A 15117-nucleotide genomic window follows, 5' to 3' on the forward strand; every position below is an offset into this window, starting at 1 on the left:
ACTTCCAAATTATAACAATTCATTTGCTACGTAGTGCATTTTGTGACTATGACCACGTCTGCCTAATTAAAAAAGAGAATTGAAAGTATATGTACCGACCGAGTGGCCACATTGTAGCTGTGCTTGCATTACCTAATATAGGTCAAGCTCTATGCCCATTGTCGTGAAGAGATTTAAGATATAGATATGATCCACCACAACATTCACATCCACTACAACATGGTCAATCTCTTCTGATGGAAAATTAACCACTGCCACTACTATGCTGACAAAAAAGAACTTCATTTCACCTTTTCTAAGGTCACTTTGCAAGAAATTGTATTACTGCACCCAATCGGCCATTTTGTCTGTTAAAATACAAACTTCCCAAAAGCCGACGCATTCGTGAGCTGCCTTGGTACAAATCTGTGCACCACTGTTGCTAGTGAAACTAACCTCCATAACAATCAGCCTCATTATTAAACTCTGCAATGGCACACCAATTTCCAAAACAACAGCCTTCACGCATGCAATCCATTCTTTCTCTACAAATCTCTCTTGAAAACACCGTGTCCATAAAAGTAATGCACAATTCCTTTAGACATTGGAATTCAACCTTCCAGGCAAAAAAAAAAAGGGCTAAATCTTGTTGTTGCATAGTTTACAAAAGATATAAATGGCCAACTAGCAGAAGGAGAACGTTGCACTGACCAACTATATAATTCCTTTACTTGTCAACTTGACCTGCACGACAAGACAAAATATTAGTTCCATAATGGGACAGGTGAGTAAAACACTCAACATGCCATGCAATCAACCACACAGAGACACTATTATTTGCGACATTTACAAGTCACGCATGACAACTGCATGCGGTGCATGCATGAATGCACACACTCAACACACTGACAAACCAGTACATAAGGGGGACAAGCCATAAGAGTGTGCACATTATCAAGTGCGCATATAGTAAGTGCTAGGCATGACATTTGGTCATCCGAGTGAGAACATTACCACATGCTCATTGACATGAGAGTGACTATAAACACACTTCAAAACCACAAGCAGCTCCTCAAGGGGGGAAAACATGGACGGAGAATGTACCCAATTTCCCGAGGCCCTTGCATGTGGGACAAATGATTTGAGCTTGATCCTTGCGGGTAGCATTGGCAGACAAGGCAGAGCCAGATTTCTTACAAATCCAGCGCCGTTGGAGAGGGGGAATGGGGGAACATGCCCAACACAAACACAAGGGCCTCTCTATAGCTCAGGGAATTCACAGCACCCCTATCCTCTCGGAAAACACCTTCAAACACACAACTCACACTAGCAGACCACCGCTTGCTCGATTAGCATTGCTCACACACTCCACAAAATCACCACACAAGGTACACCTGCAACCACTGCCTGTCTCCACCCTTACACACACTCACAGCAACTCAATCTCACTCTCTCATACAACACACCGTCGGTCCGGGGAGGCACACACTTCCACACAGCCGGCACCGACGAGAACCATGAAAGTAGGAGAAAGAGAAGGGGGGAAAGGGAAACAACAGCAAGGCGAGGCAATGACGACTCGATTGCACTCCACAAAACTCATACTGGGTGAAAGCATGTTAACTTGTCATGCTTTTTCATGTCCCGGACAATGCTAACTAGCACAATTTTGACATATGCTAACTAGTACAATAACATGAGCTACATCTCCAAGATCTATGACATATGATATATCAATAGAAAGCACTTGACACAAGGAATCCAAATGTACAACCTCCGACAAATTTTGATATTATTTGTAAAAAATTTACCGGACGCCCAACTTTTTGAAGATGTGCTAACTTGAAACTGCTAACTAGCACAAAAAGCGCGACAGGTTAACATCTTAGATATCTAATTGGTCCATATGGCACCCTTTTTTGGTATCTCTTGGGAGGGGGGGGCACCGCCTTGTTCTATCTCTCTCTTCTTCTCTTTTGCACTTGGGGGAGGGCATTAGTGACGTCGCTATTGCCCTTGGCATTTTTTCTTTTTTCTTTTTATCCTTCAATTTTTACCCTCTCTGGGCTTAGCATTGCACTACTCACATTTTGACTTTAACTCCACCTGTCCGGCTCTTTTTGTCCTCTTTTGGCCTTGCATTTGGCTTGGCTTTGCACCTCTCTCTCTCTCTCTCTCTCTCTCTCTCTCTCTCTCTCTCTCTGCCCCTTGCCCGCTGCTATGGGACCTTTCCCTTACACGAGGGGGGGAGGCAATAGCAATGTCGCTATTGCCCCCCTCTCTCCTTCTCAAAATTTCGGGGCCCATGGGTCCTCGGGACCATCCCCCACTGGGGTTTCCACGTCAACAGCGTCGACACCACCGCGGGCCACTGCGCCGCCCCTCCTCGCCGGCCTGCCGCCGCCAAAACCGCCTCAATTTCCGCCCCGTAGGGCCGCGAGGGCTCGCGCCATGGCCAACGAGCTTAAGGAGCTCTCTCCCGTTCTCTTGAGTACTCTCCAAGTGGGCCATGCCCCAACCTATATACTGCGCATCCCTGCCTCCTCTGTGCGCATGTGGGGTTTGTACCCTGCCAGGTGGCAGTCCCCCAATGCGGCCAAGGCTTTTTTTAAAAAACTTCTTTTGTGAGAGAGACTCCCTCTTGGGTGCCAACTTGGCCCCACTCCCATTCTCTGTTGACAAGTCCCACTCCAGAGCTGTAAAGCTATGTTCCAAGACCGTATCCCCGGCTCCGTCCTACACAATTTCCACCGGCTTTTGACTTCTTTGAGCCCGTCGTCCGAGGCCGCCAAAAACCAAGAAAAGTACCTGCATCATCCTCCTTAGCACCTGCTGCTAATTTCAACTTGCTATAACTTGCTGACCAAGTACCCGATTGACGCACCGTCGACTCGTGCTAACTCCACCTGGTACACCCTTCCACCGAGAATCTTGGCGAGGCCGAAAAAACTGCCAAATGGCACATCCTCCATTGCGGTCAAGTGGGCTCAGACCCGGCCCCTAGAAAATCTTTAACTAACCATATCTTGCTAAGCAGAGCTCCGATTTGCATTCCAAAAAGACAGGCATGCTCCATAACTCAAGCTCTACACATGTATGCGCTGACATCAGCCCGGGCCACCTGTCCCCAGCTGCCCTGTCCGTCGAGGATCTGCTACACACCCTTTCTTTAAACTGCAATATCTTGCACACCGGGGCTCCATATGACGAGCCGTCTGGACCGGCTTCTAGAGCACGCTGAACTCTACATTACAAAGCCTTAACTTGGAATTTTGGGCACCTTCACCTGCTATCCCATCTGGGCCACTCTGCAACACTTTTGGCCTAAAAAACCACTTTGAATATACACCTCTGCTATCCTTGGGCTGCCTAGGGCCTTGGTACCTGCCCTAGCCTTCTACACTGCACTCACATGCTGCCTTTGCCTGGCATAGACCATCTCCTAGCTCGGACCATCTTTGGCTGCACCATCATTGCCCACCCCCTCGTTGAACATTTATGTTCAACCACACATGGCCTTATTGCACTAGAAAAACACACCCCAAAAAGAGACTCTTTGTACACTGCAAAACCACCTAGCATATGTACAAAACTGACACCTACTACCCGCTGTCTTTGCTCATGCGAGTTGCCCAACCCCCTGCTTTACCTGTAATCACCTACCTGGGTCAAACACCTTGCATTGGTCTCTTCCACCCACCTGCAACAAATTTTCATAGTGCCACACCAAGGCACCCACCAAACTGCATAACCAAATTGCCATCCACATGATCCTACCACTCCAAGCCCTCCTTGGCAACCTGCCTACTCGCAACAAAGAACCTTCAAGAACACCAAATAGAGCATCCTCGTGCTCACCATCTGAAGGAGTACGAGCGGAAGTGCGACGAGAGAGAGAGTGCGAGAAGAAGAGCACGAGGATATGGTGAACTCGCTCTACTGTAATGTGTAGAGCATAGTGAGTTCTTATTAGGTTTTAACAAAAGAATATGTGTACATACCTGGCGGCCCGTCCACTTACCTGGGCGACCACATTGGGCTTTATACCCCAACAACCTCCCACTTAAAGTCCAATGTGGTACTTTAAGTGTGAGAGAAGCTACTATACAAGCTAATATACAAGAGATGTAGAGAAGTGGTGTACTACCCTACACCTAACTGCTTGCGAAAATGCGCAAAGCTCTCTGAGGGAAGTCCTTTTGTAAGTAGATCAGCAGGATTTTCTATGGTGTGAACTTTGACAAGCTGAAGTTGCTTATCCTCGAGCATTTCCCTGATGAAATGATACTTCACATCCACATGCTTTGTCTTTGAGTGATAAACTGGATTGCGAGGCAATTGCATAGCACTTTGACTATCACAATATAACACAGGCATCTCTTCTTTGATTCCCAAATCTGTTACTAGTCGATTAAGCCAAATTGATTCTTTGCATGCCTCTGATGCTGCAACATATTCAGCTTGTGTAGTAGACTGAGTAACACAATCTTGTAATCTAGAACGCCATGATACTGCTCCACCAGCCAATGTAAAGACATACCCTGACGTAGACCTTCGGTTGTCTAAGTCACCTGCATAATCTGAGTCTGTAAAACCCTTTATACTTAGCTCCTGACTCCCATAGCATATACGCATACTCTTTGTAGCTTTCAGGTATCTCAATATTCCTTTCACTGCCTCCCAATGTTTCTTGCCTGGGTTTGACATGTATCGACTTACTACTCCCACTGCAAATGCAATGTCTGGGCGAGTAGCAATCATTGCATACATCAAACTACCCACTGCAGACGCATATGGAATCTTATCCATTTCAGCCAGTTCTTCCTCAGACAGAGGACAATCTTGTTTGCTAAGTTTCACATATGGCGGCAATGGAACACTCAATGCCTTTCCCTTCTCCATATTGAAACGTTGCAAAACCTTGTCAATATACTCTGTTTGAGATAACCAAATCAACTTCTTTGATCTGTCTCTCTCAATGCGCATACCAAATATATGACTTGCCTCACCCATGTCTTTCATGTCAAACGATTTTGCCATCTTTGACTTCAAAGCTGAAATTTCTTCCAAGTGCTTGCCAGCAATCAACATGTCATCCACATACAAAATAAGGATCAGCCAACTACCATCCTTAGCCTTCTTTGTATATAGACAGTGATCGAACTCACTACGTTTGTAGCCTTGAGAAATCATAAACTTGTGGAACTTATGGTACCATGCCTTCGGTGATTGTTTTAAGCCATAAAGACTCCTTAACAACTGGCATACCAAATCTTCCTTGCCTTTCTCAACAAACCCTTCTGGCTGCTACATGCAAATTTCCACATCTAAATCACCATGCAAGAACGATGTCTTGACATCCATTTGGTGCAACACCAAATCTAATATGGAAACCAATGCAAGAAAGCATCTCAATGTAGTCATCGTGACCACTAGAGAGAAGACTTCATCAAAGTCAATGCCTTGTTCTTGCTTAAAGCCCTTGGCAACAAGCCTTGCTTTGTACTTTGGCTGACTATCATGAGTGGTGATCTTATACTTGTAAACCCATTTACAAGGTAGAGCCTTTTTGCCTAGTGGTAATTTAACTAGCTTCCATGTCTGGTTTTTATGCAGAGCTGTCATCTCTGACTGCATGGCCAATTGACAATTCCCAGAGTCCTTCATTTGCATTGCTTCCTTGTAACATGAAGGCTCATTGCAATCAGTCAACATGACATAGTTCATAGATGGAACAAACCTATCAGGAGGTCGCGTGACACGTCCAGATCTACGCACAATAGGTGGCTCAGGCTCAGCCACAACCTGTGGTTCCACTCTATCCTGTCCTTGCTCCTCTTGAGCCCGGACATTGTGTCTTGCACGTGCAGGTCCATCTTCTTGGAAGACAACTCTTCTAATCTCCTCAGCCCTCTCTGGTTTAGAATGATATTTGGATTCATTAAAGTGAACATCATTGCTGCGGACAACCTTTCCGGATTCGGGATCCCAAAGTCTGTACCCCATCTCACCAGAATTACCATAGCCTAGAAAGATGCACATTCTACTTTTTGGCTCAAGTTTGTTCCTAAATTCATTTGGAACGTGAGTATATGCCTCACAGCCAAAGACTCTGAGATGCTTGTATGAGGGCATTTTGCCTGACCATACCATCTCTGGCACTGAATCCTTCTGCAAAACCTTGCTAGGAGATCTATTTAAAAGATGAACAGCTGTTGATACAGCTTCAGCCCAAAACCCATTTGGCAGCTGTGCATTAGACAACATACTTCTGACCTTCTCTTGTATGGTCCTATTCATCCTCTCAGCAACACCATTTTGAGGAGGATTGTAAGGAGCAGTAAGTTCACATTTTATACCTTTTGACTCACAAAAGTCCTGAAAGGCCTTTGAACATACTCTCCACCATTGTCAGTGCGTAAGCATTTAAGCTTCTTGCCACTCTGATTCTCCACAAGTGTCACAAACGTTTTGAAAACACTAAACGCTTCATCCTTGTGCTTGAGAAAGTAAAACCATACTTTCCTCGAGTAATCATCTATAAATGTCATAAAGTAAGAAGCTCCCCCTAGAGATAGGTTAGGCATAGGTCCACACAAATCACTATGAACAAGTGCCAACTGTGTATCTCTTCTACTGCTTCTATGCTTATGTGGCTGCTGTGTTTGCTTACCATACAGAAAATGTTCACAGAATTCAAAATCATTAAATGAAAAGCCAGGAAAATAACCAGAACGAGACAAGATTTCCATTCCCTTCTTGGGCATATGTCCTAACCGGCTATGCCACAAAGAAACGTTCGGCTGCTCGGTTACATTGATTACATTTTTAGAGACATTTTATACATAAATCATGTAAAGTCCTCCAGACTTTACTCCATGTGCTACTGTCATAGAACCCTTGGATATCTTCCACATGTTCTGTCCAAAAGTGGTGACGTAGCCAGCATCATCAAGTAAACCTGTGTTGATGAAGCTCTTTGTAATTGCGGGAACATGTCTCACATTCTTCAGTGTGAAAGAAGAGCCATTCTGAAACTTCAATTCAACATCTCCAACACCTAAGATCTCACATGTCTGCCCATTGCCTAGCCGAACATGATCTTTAGTGGTCACATAAGAGGTAAACCACTCCTTGTTTGGAGACACATGAAGTGATGCCCCTGAGTCTATAATCCAGTCACTCAGTGCATTTCCATCAGATGCTGTAAGAAGAGCCGAGTCCATTGTATTCTTCAAGAAGTAGATGTCTCCTGACACTAGACTGTCATCCTCTGCAACAGTGTTTGTCACATTTATTTCTTGAATCTTCACTGAGGACTTGTTCTTCTCACCATGGTCTTCAGCTTTCTCTTTGCCTTTTTCTGCTTTCCATTCTCTGCAGTCTCTTTTCATGTGACCCTTCTTGCCACAATGGTAGCATTCTATGTCACTCTTGCCTTTAGCACTGCGGGACTTGCTACGAGACTGATTCCTCTTTCCATCTTTGTACTTTTCTTTGGTCCTTCCCCTGACAACTAAGGCTGTTCCTTTGCCTTTGTCCATTGTCTTTCTATTGGTTTCTTCAGTAAGCAGACTTCCTTCTACACCTGCTATGTTCAAACCATCTGGAGGTGCAGAATTACTCAAAGCTGTGCGAAAAGTGTCCCAACTTTCCGGCAATGTGATCAACAGGAACATAGCTCTAGCAGGTTCATCAAACTTGACACCTTGAGCTGACAACTGACTGTAGATTGTGTTGAATTCATTCAAATGATTGGACATAGGTCTCCCTTCTTTGATCTTCATGTCAACAAGCTTCTTAAGCCAGTATACCTGTGAAGTTTCACTCTGCTTCTCATAAAGATCACTCAGATTTAACCATGCTTGATAAGCCGACATCTCGTCTGCTACATTGAAGAAAACGCTTTCTGCCAAAGTCAGCATAATGGTAGAAAGTGCCAATTCATCCATTTCGCTCCATTCATCTTCGTCCATATCTTCTGGTTTTATCCCCTTGAGCTTTATAGGTTTTATCTGCTTCTTTTGTACCAACACGTGCCAAATCTGCTTCTTCCACAATGGGAAATTGGTTCCATCCAGCTTCTTGATATTGTAAAGAGCAGTGTCCTGTGATCCAGCCATAGCTACGCTTCACAGTGGTTTACTTTCCTGGGAAAAATTCGGCAGAGTTTCCCCTGTAAACTGACCTCTGAACCAATATCAACCTGTCAAATGAACCAAGAAAGCTTCAGATTCTGCATAAATTTCGGCAGAGTCTCCTTTGTAAAATGGCTCTGGTGTACTCAAAAAACACTGTCTCTCTGACACTGTAAGCTGCGGGTAAACCTGTCTTGCACCTGTACTGTCTCTGACTGTCCTGTCACTGTCCTATAAGCATAGACTGCGACAATGCCTCAACGGCAGTAAAGCAAAGATGAAATCCCAACTGTCTAACTCACAGTCAATACATCCTAGCTGCCTATCTAAGGGTTCTCGAGGGATCGCTCCAAGACCTGTATCACCGAAAGGATCTCAACATTCGAGAATCCCCCAGCTCAATAAAACCTCACTCGACCCTCAACAAAGGCTGCAGTAAATCTGAAAGTACATAGACTTCCCACAAAGTCATACATCCACAAATTTCCCACTGTATGCTGTAACCGCTGCGGCGGTTGTTTGCTTCGTAACTCACAGCCAGCAAACCCTCAACAGACATACATCATCTCTGACAATACATCCCATGTGGAAGTACCTGCAATGTCAGGATGAAATCTGAAATATCAAGTAGCAAACACAAGCTACCTGATGAACTAGTGGATGTCGCCTACAATGTGTGTGTAGATGCGCCCGTGTCGTATGTGACACGCCTCCAAGAACTGTGAGCCGTCCTTCGATGTGTAGACAACGACAAATCAGCACTCTGGGAGTGTCGATATCCTCGACACCTGCAGTCGTAGGCCGAAAACCCCAAATTTGCAGAGTCGGATCTGCACCCGTCGAGACCACGTAGTCGAAAATGGCCTGCGCAGACCTTTGTCGAAGTCGAACGGTGGCCGAGATGACCTCAGAATGAAATTCTGAGAACACCAAGACCTTGGGGCTGTCCCACAGGATTTGGGGCCGTGTCTTCGCCTGTCGAATTTCACTCCAATCTGAGCTGGTGACTCTAGCCTCCTGCAGTGCTGCCCCGAGCTTGGATCTGAGCTCTGATACTAGTTGAAGGAGTACGAGCGGAAGTGCGACGAGAGAGAGAGTGCGAGAAGAAGAGCATGACGATATGGTGAACTCGCTCTACTGTAATGTGTAGAGCATAGTGAGTTCTTATTAGGTTTTAACAAAAGAATATGTGTACATACCTGGCGGCCCGCCCACTTACCTGGGCGACCACATTGGGCTTTATACCCCAACACCATCCAAAGACCTGCTTGTACCATCACTCGCATCAAACAGACCTAACACGTCTGACCCGCCCTCCCATCCATGTAAAGCTAGATCCTCGTCTAGTAGATCTTGTACCTGCTCAACAGCATATTGCACAGCTTCTTTTACCACCATTCCTTTCAACCACCACACATACCTCCTTACAAAGCTTGGACACCACCTTGGAATCCACATCATTAGAGGGCACCAACTGCATAGGAAGCACCTTTAACCTGGACACCGCTTTGCCTTTCTCACCTGCCAGGAACTCAATTCCAACATCGTCGAGCTCCTCCTCGTCAATTGGCCCTTCAAGGTCAATAAGCACCACCTGCTTTTCGACTGCAATTACTTGCTCTTCTACCGCTGCATCCTCAAGCTCTGCCAAGGAAGAGAGAAACTCGCTCTCTACCGCATCCTCTTCGTCCTTCTCCATAGGTACAATTGCTTCACACCTTTTAGCAAAATTTTGCACCTGCTGCGCCACCATGGCATACTCTACTGCTACGTTCATCAACATGGCCATTAGCATGGCACTACACACCAGTTTTACCTGCTCATCACCTGTAGGGCTAGACTGCTCCATCTGATCTTCACTATGCACCTCGGCTTGCACTTCATGCTGCTCCTCGCACACATTCACTGCCTCTCCACTCACATGTAAGAGGTTGAACTCATCATACCTGGATTGGGATGACTCGGTCTCCCAACTCGTATCTGCGTTCATAGAGCTAATGTCACTTGACACAGTTTCCTCTTCGGTTTCAAGCTCGGGAACCTCCTCTAGCTTCACCACTTCAATCTCGTCTGCAAACCGCACTCCTTGCTCTTTCCCGCACTTCAATGGAGCTTCAACAGCTTCACTCAAACTTGGCAGCACTTCCTTTGTCCACTCTCAAACCACCTGCACTTCCTCCACAACTGGAACTGCTCTAGCCGGCATCTTCGGCATAGGAACCATTCTGTCTCTTTGTAGCCAAAGAACCCTTGGTTCTTCTCGCATTTAAATTTCTCTTTGCACCACCTTTGGCTCGGCTACCACCGCATCACACTGCCCTGGCATCATAGCACCTTGCAAACCCCGCTTAGCCTCGCGCTTCTTCAAAATCTTCTTGGTTCGCCCTCTCGCTAGAGCTACCGCCTCTTCATACGACATTGGACCATCTACTTCCACCTTATCTCGCAGTTCTTCATGCAGGCAATCCATGAACTTACACAACTTCAAAAAATTGGCATTTTCTGCAGCAGTTACCTTGATTAACTTCCCCCAAAGGGCTTTGAACTCCCACTCGAACGCTTGAAAATCTCCCTCCAAGATTTCCTTCAAACCATCCAGCTTCCGCTTTACTTCATCCAGCTGTGCATCCGCTACAAATCTGCTTCGAAAAGCCGCCTTCAGGGCTTCGCAATCTGCCTTTCCTTCTTCACCCAGGCCATCGAACCATAGTCTAGTCTTACCACGAACCAGGAGCGGGAACACCTGTACCGCACCATCTTCTCTCGATAAACCGTTTTCCAACACGAACAATCCGTAGTCTTGGAGCCAAGTTTCCACATCTTCAACCCCAGTGAAAATGGGAAATCCCGCCCAAGCCATCACTAGCGGCACCTGCTCTTCAAAGGCCGCACCTTTGGCATCACAAAAATCATTGCTTTGAATTCAACTAGGAGCATCAGCATACTCCTCAGTGGGGGCACCGGAAGATGGAGAGGGGGAATGGGGGAACACGCCCAGCACAAACACAAGGCTCTCTCTATAGCTCAGGGCATTCACAGCACCCCTATCCTCTCGGAAAACACCTTCAAACACACAACTCACACTAGCAGACCACCGCCTACTCGATTAGCATTGCTCACACACTCCACAAAACCACCACACAAGGTACACCTGCAACCACTGCCTGTCTCCACCCTAACACACACTCACAACAACTCAATCTCACTCTCTCATACAACACACCGTCAGTCCGGGGGGGCACACACTTCCACACAGCCGGCATCGAGGAGAACCATGAAAGCAGGAGAAAGAGAAGGGGGGAAAGGGAAACAATAGCAAGGCGAGGCAATGACGACTCGATTGCACTCCACAAAACACATGTACAAACTCATACTACCATCATCATGGCCATTTACACAAGAGAATACAAAGGGCTTTGACAGGCACACTCCTCTGTCAGTGAGCTCCCCTTTGGAGGCTTCCAACGCGCTCCATAAGCCAAAAAAAAAGCCAAGAAGAAGCCCCTAATTTGATCATTTTTTGACTTTTATAGGGTGGGGGGTTCAATTTGGGAAATTGCTATCTAATTGGTCCATATGGCACCCTTTTTTGGTATCTCTTGGGAGGGGGAGCACCGCCTTGTTCTATCTCTCTCTTCTTCTCTTTTGCACTTGGGGGAGGGCATTAGCGACGTCGCTATTGCCCTTGGCATTTTTTATTTTTTATTTTTATCCTTCAATTTTTACCCTCTCTGGGCTTAGCCTTGCACTACTCAAATTTTCACTTTAACTCCACCGGTCCGGCTCTTTTTGTCCTCTTTTGGCCTTGCATTTGGCTTGGCTTTGCACCTTTCTCTCTCTCCCTCTCTCTCTCTGCCCCTTGCCCGCTGCTGTGGGACCTTTCCCTTACACGAGGGAGAGAGGCAATAGCGATGTCGCTATTGCCCCCCTCTCTCCTTCTCAAAATTTCGGGGCCCCACGGTCCCTCGGGACCATCCCCCACTGGGGTTGCCACGTCAACAGCGTCGACACCACCGCGGGCCACTGCGCCGCCCCTCCTCGCCGGCCTGCCGCCACCAAAACCTCCTCAATTTCCGCCCCGCAGGGCCGCGAGGGGTCGCGCCATGGCCAACGAGCTTAAGGAGCTCTCTCCCCTTCTCTTGAGTACTCTCCAAGTGGGCCACGCCCTAGCCTATATACTGCGTGCCCCTGCCTCCTCTCTGCGCATGTGGGGTTTGTACCCCGCCATGTGGCAGGCCCCCAATGCGGCCATGGCTTTTTTTTTTTAAACTTCTTTTGTGAGAGAGACTCCCTCTTGGGTGCCAACTTGGGCCCACTCCCATTCTCTGTTGACAAGTCCCACTCTAGAGCTGTAAAGCTATGTTTCGAGACCGTATCCCCGGCTCCGTCCTACACAATTTCCACCTGCTTTTGACTTCTTTGAGTCCACCGTCCGAGGCCGCCAAAAACCAAGAAAAGTACCTGTATCATCCTCCTTAGCACCTGCTGCTAATTTCAACTTGCTATAACTTGTTGACCAAGTACCCGATTGATGCACCGTCGACTCGTGCTAACTCCACCTGGTACACCCTTCCACAGAGAATCTTGGCGAGGCCGAAAAAAACTGCCAAATGGCACATCCTCCATTGCGGTCAAGTGGGCTCAGACCCGACCCCTGGAAAATCTTCAACTGACCATAACTTGCTAAGCAGAGCTCCGATTTGCATTCCAAAAAGACAGGCATGCTCCATAACTCGAGCTCTACACATGTATGCGCTGACGTTAGCCCAGGCCACCTGTCCCTAGCTGCCCTGTCCGTCGGGGATCTGCTACACACCCTTTCTTTAAACTGCAATATCTTGCACACCGGGGCTCCGTTTGACGAACCGTCTGGACCTGCTTCTAGAGAACGCTGAACGCTACATTCCAAAGCCTTAACTTGGCATTTTGGGCACCTTCACCTGCTATCCCATTTGGGCCACTCTGCAGCACTTTTGGCCTAAAAAACCATTTTGAACATACACCTCCGCTATCCTTGGGCTGCCTAGGGCCTTGGTACCTGCCCTAGCCTTCTGCACTACACTCACATGCTCCCTTTGCCTGGCATAGACCATCTCCTAGCTTGGACCATCTTTGGCTGCACCACCGTCACACTGGGGACACTTGTAGGATTCACTACATATTTGCTCGAGTATGTGATTACTTTGTGAGTGAAAGTACTTCAACTCAAAATTGTCAAGGTCTGTCTTGTAAGAAATATATGAAAAAAGTATATATAAGAACTCTAGTAATTTTTGTTGAAATATTTGAGCTTAAAATATATGAAGAAGCTTAAAGAGGCTAAAAAAAGCGTGGAGACTCAAAAATATGCTTTTATTGACGTTCGAGCTTGAAGAGCGATTTTCAGCCACAAAAAGAGGAAATTCTCTATTCTGTTTGCGTAGCCGTGTGGACCACCTATTCCGGTTGTTTTGAGTACCTGGATGACCATATTCTGAATTCGGATGAAGAATCTATGATTGAAAGAAGTTGAAGGCAGGAGTAGGACAGGCCATACACAGACCACCTATTCCGGTCGTTTTGAGTACCTGGATGACCATATTCTGAATTCGGATGAAGAATCTATGACTGAAAGAAGTTGAAGGCAGGAGCAGGACAGGCCATACACAGGCCATACACAGGCAACAGACCATGAAACTGTGACTGCAGATTCAGTTTTTCTTCAGTCCTATGGTTTATGTGATCTTGTGTGGTGACTGGGATTCCGTTTTTCTTCAGTCCTATGGTTTATGTGATTGAGAGTAAGATTGAGATTGAGATTCTGCTGCGGGTGCAAACTAAAGAGCTCGGGGGTGGTCGTGTAGATCGAGCTAGAGTGCTTTTGCGATATTGTGCATTGTTGTATCAGAACTCTATATTATTTATCATTCATCAACCAATTTTCTCCTTCTCTCTATTATATCTCCGTTATCTTCGTTCCTGTTACAAGTGGTATCAGAGCAAGCAGGTTGATCTTTGGACATGTATGGGTACGAGAGGAAATTAAAGGAACAAAAAGATTTGATTCGACGTCTGCGAGAAGATCTTGATCAAGTAAACAAAGAACGTGATCGGGCTCTATAGGAGAAAGCAAATGAGCAAGGTGAATTCTATGTGGATCTTAATGATGGAGACAACGATGATGGTGGAGGACAGACAACAGATTAGAATTATATTTCAACATTTAAAGCAAGGATATTGAACTTATGACCTATTCAAACGCGGATGGATCGAACGGAGACAACCAAAACTATGCACATAAGTTTTAATCTCTTTCACATTGGTTTGAATCTATTTTATAGTGTTTTTTCACACTTTGAAGACAAAGCGTCTAAAAGTGGAGGTGATTGTAACATACCATATCATTGTAATATTATTTTTTTTCACGCTTTGAGGACAAAGCGTTTTGAAGTGGGGGTGAATGTAATATACCTTGTTTATATGCTTATTGTATATATTAAATATGTCTATATGTGATTACTTTGTGAGTGAAAGTACTTCAACTCAGAATTGTCAAGGTCTGCCTTGTAAGAAATATATGAAATAAGTATATATAAGCACTCTAATAATTTTTGTTGAAATATTTCAGCTTAAAATATATGAAGAGGCTAAAAAAAGCGTGGAGACTCAAAAAGATGCTTTTATTGACGTTCGAGCTTGAAGAGCGATTTTCAGCCACAATAAGAGGAAATTTGCTATTATGTCCGCGATGCCTTGTGGACCACACCTGTTCCCGTCGTTTTGAGTACCTGGGTGACCATATTCTGAATTTGGATGAAGAATCTATGACTGAAAGAAATTGAAGGCAGTAGCAGGAGAGCAGGCCATACATAGGCAGCAGACCATGAAGCTGTGACTGCAGATTCATTTTTTCTTCAGTCCTATGGTCTATGTGATCTTGGGTGGTGACTGGGATTGTGATTGAGATTCTGCTGCGGATGCAAACTAAAGAGCTCGGGGATGGTTGTGTGGATCGAGCTCC

The 15117-nt window shown here is 45.9% G+C and overlaps 1 long non-coding RNA gene across 1 annotated transcript in view; it reads right to left on the reverse strand.

Annotated features, from left to right (window-relative positions):
- Positions 1-284: 284 nt before the first annotated feature.
- The window catches only part of LOC147450151 (uncharacterized), a 31274-nt gene continuing 16441 nt past the window's right edge, over positions 285-15117 (reverse strand). The window contains exon 2 of the long non-coding RNA XR_015189257.1: positions 285-723. This is a non-coding gene — a long non-coding RNA (uncharacterized LOC147450151). The remainder of the gene's footprint in view (positions 724-15117) is intronic.

Source organism: Adiantum capillus-veneris, chromosome 9, assembly GCF_014529385.1.
Source record: "Adiantum capillus-veneris isolate H3 chromosome 9, ASM1452938v2, whole genome shotgun sequence".
NCBI classification, from domain to species: Eukaryota; Viridiplantae; Streptophyta; class Polypodiopsida; order Polypodiales; family Pteridaceae; genus Adiantum; species Adiantum capillus-veneris.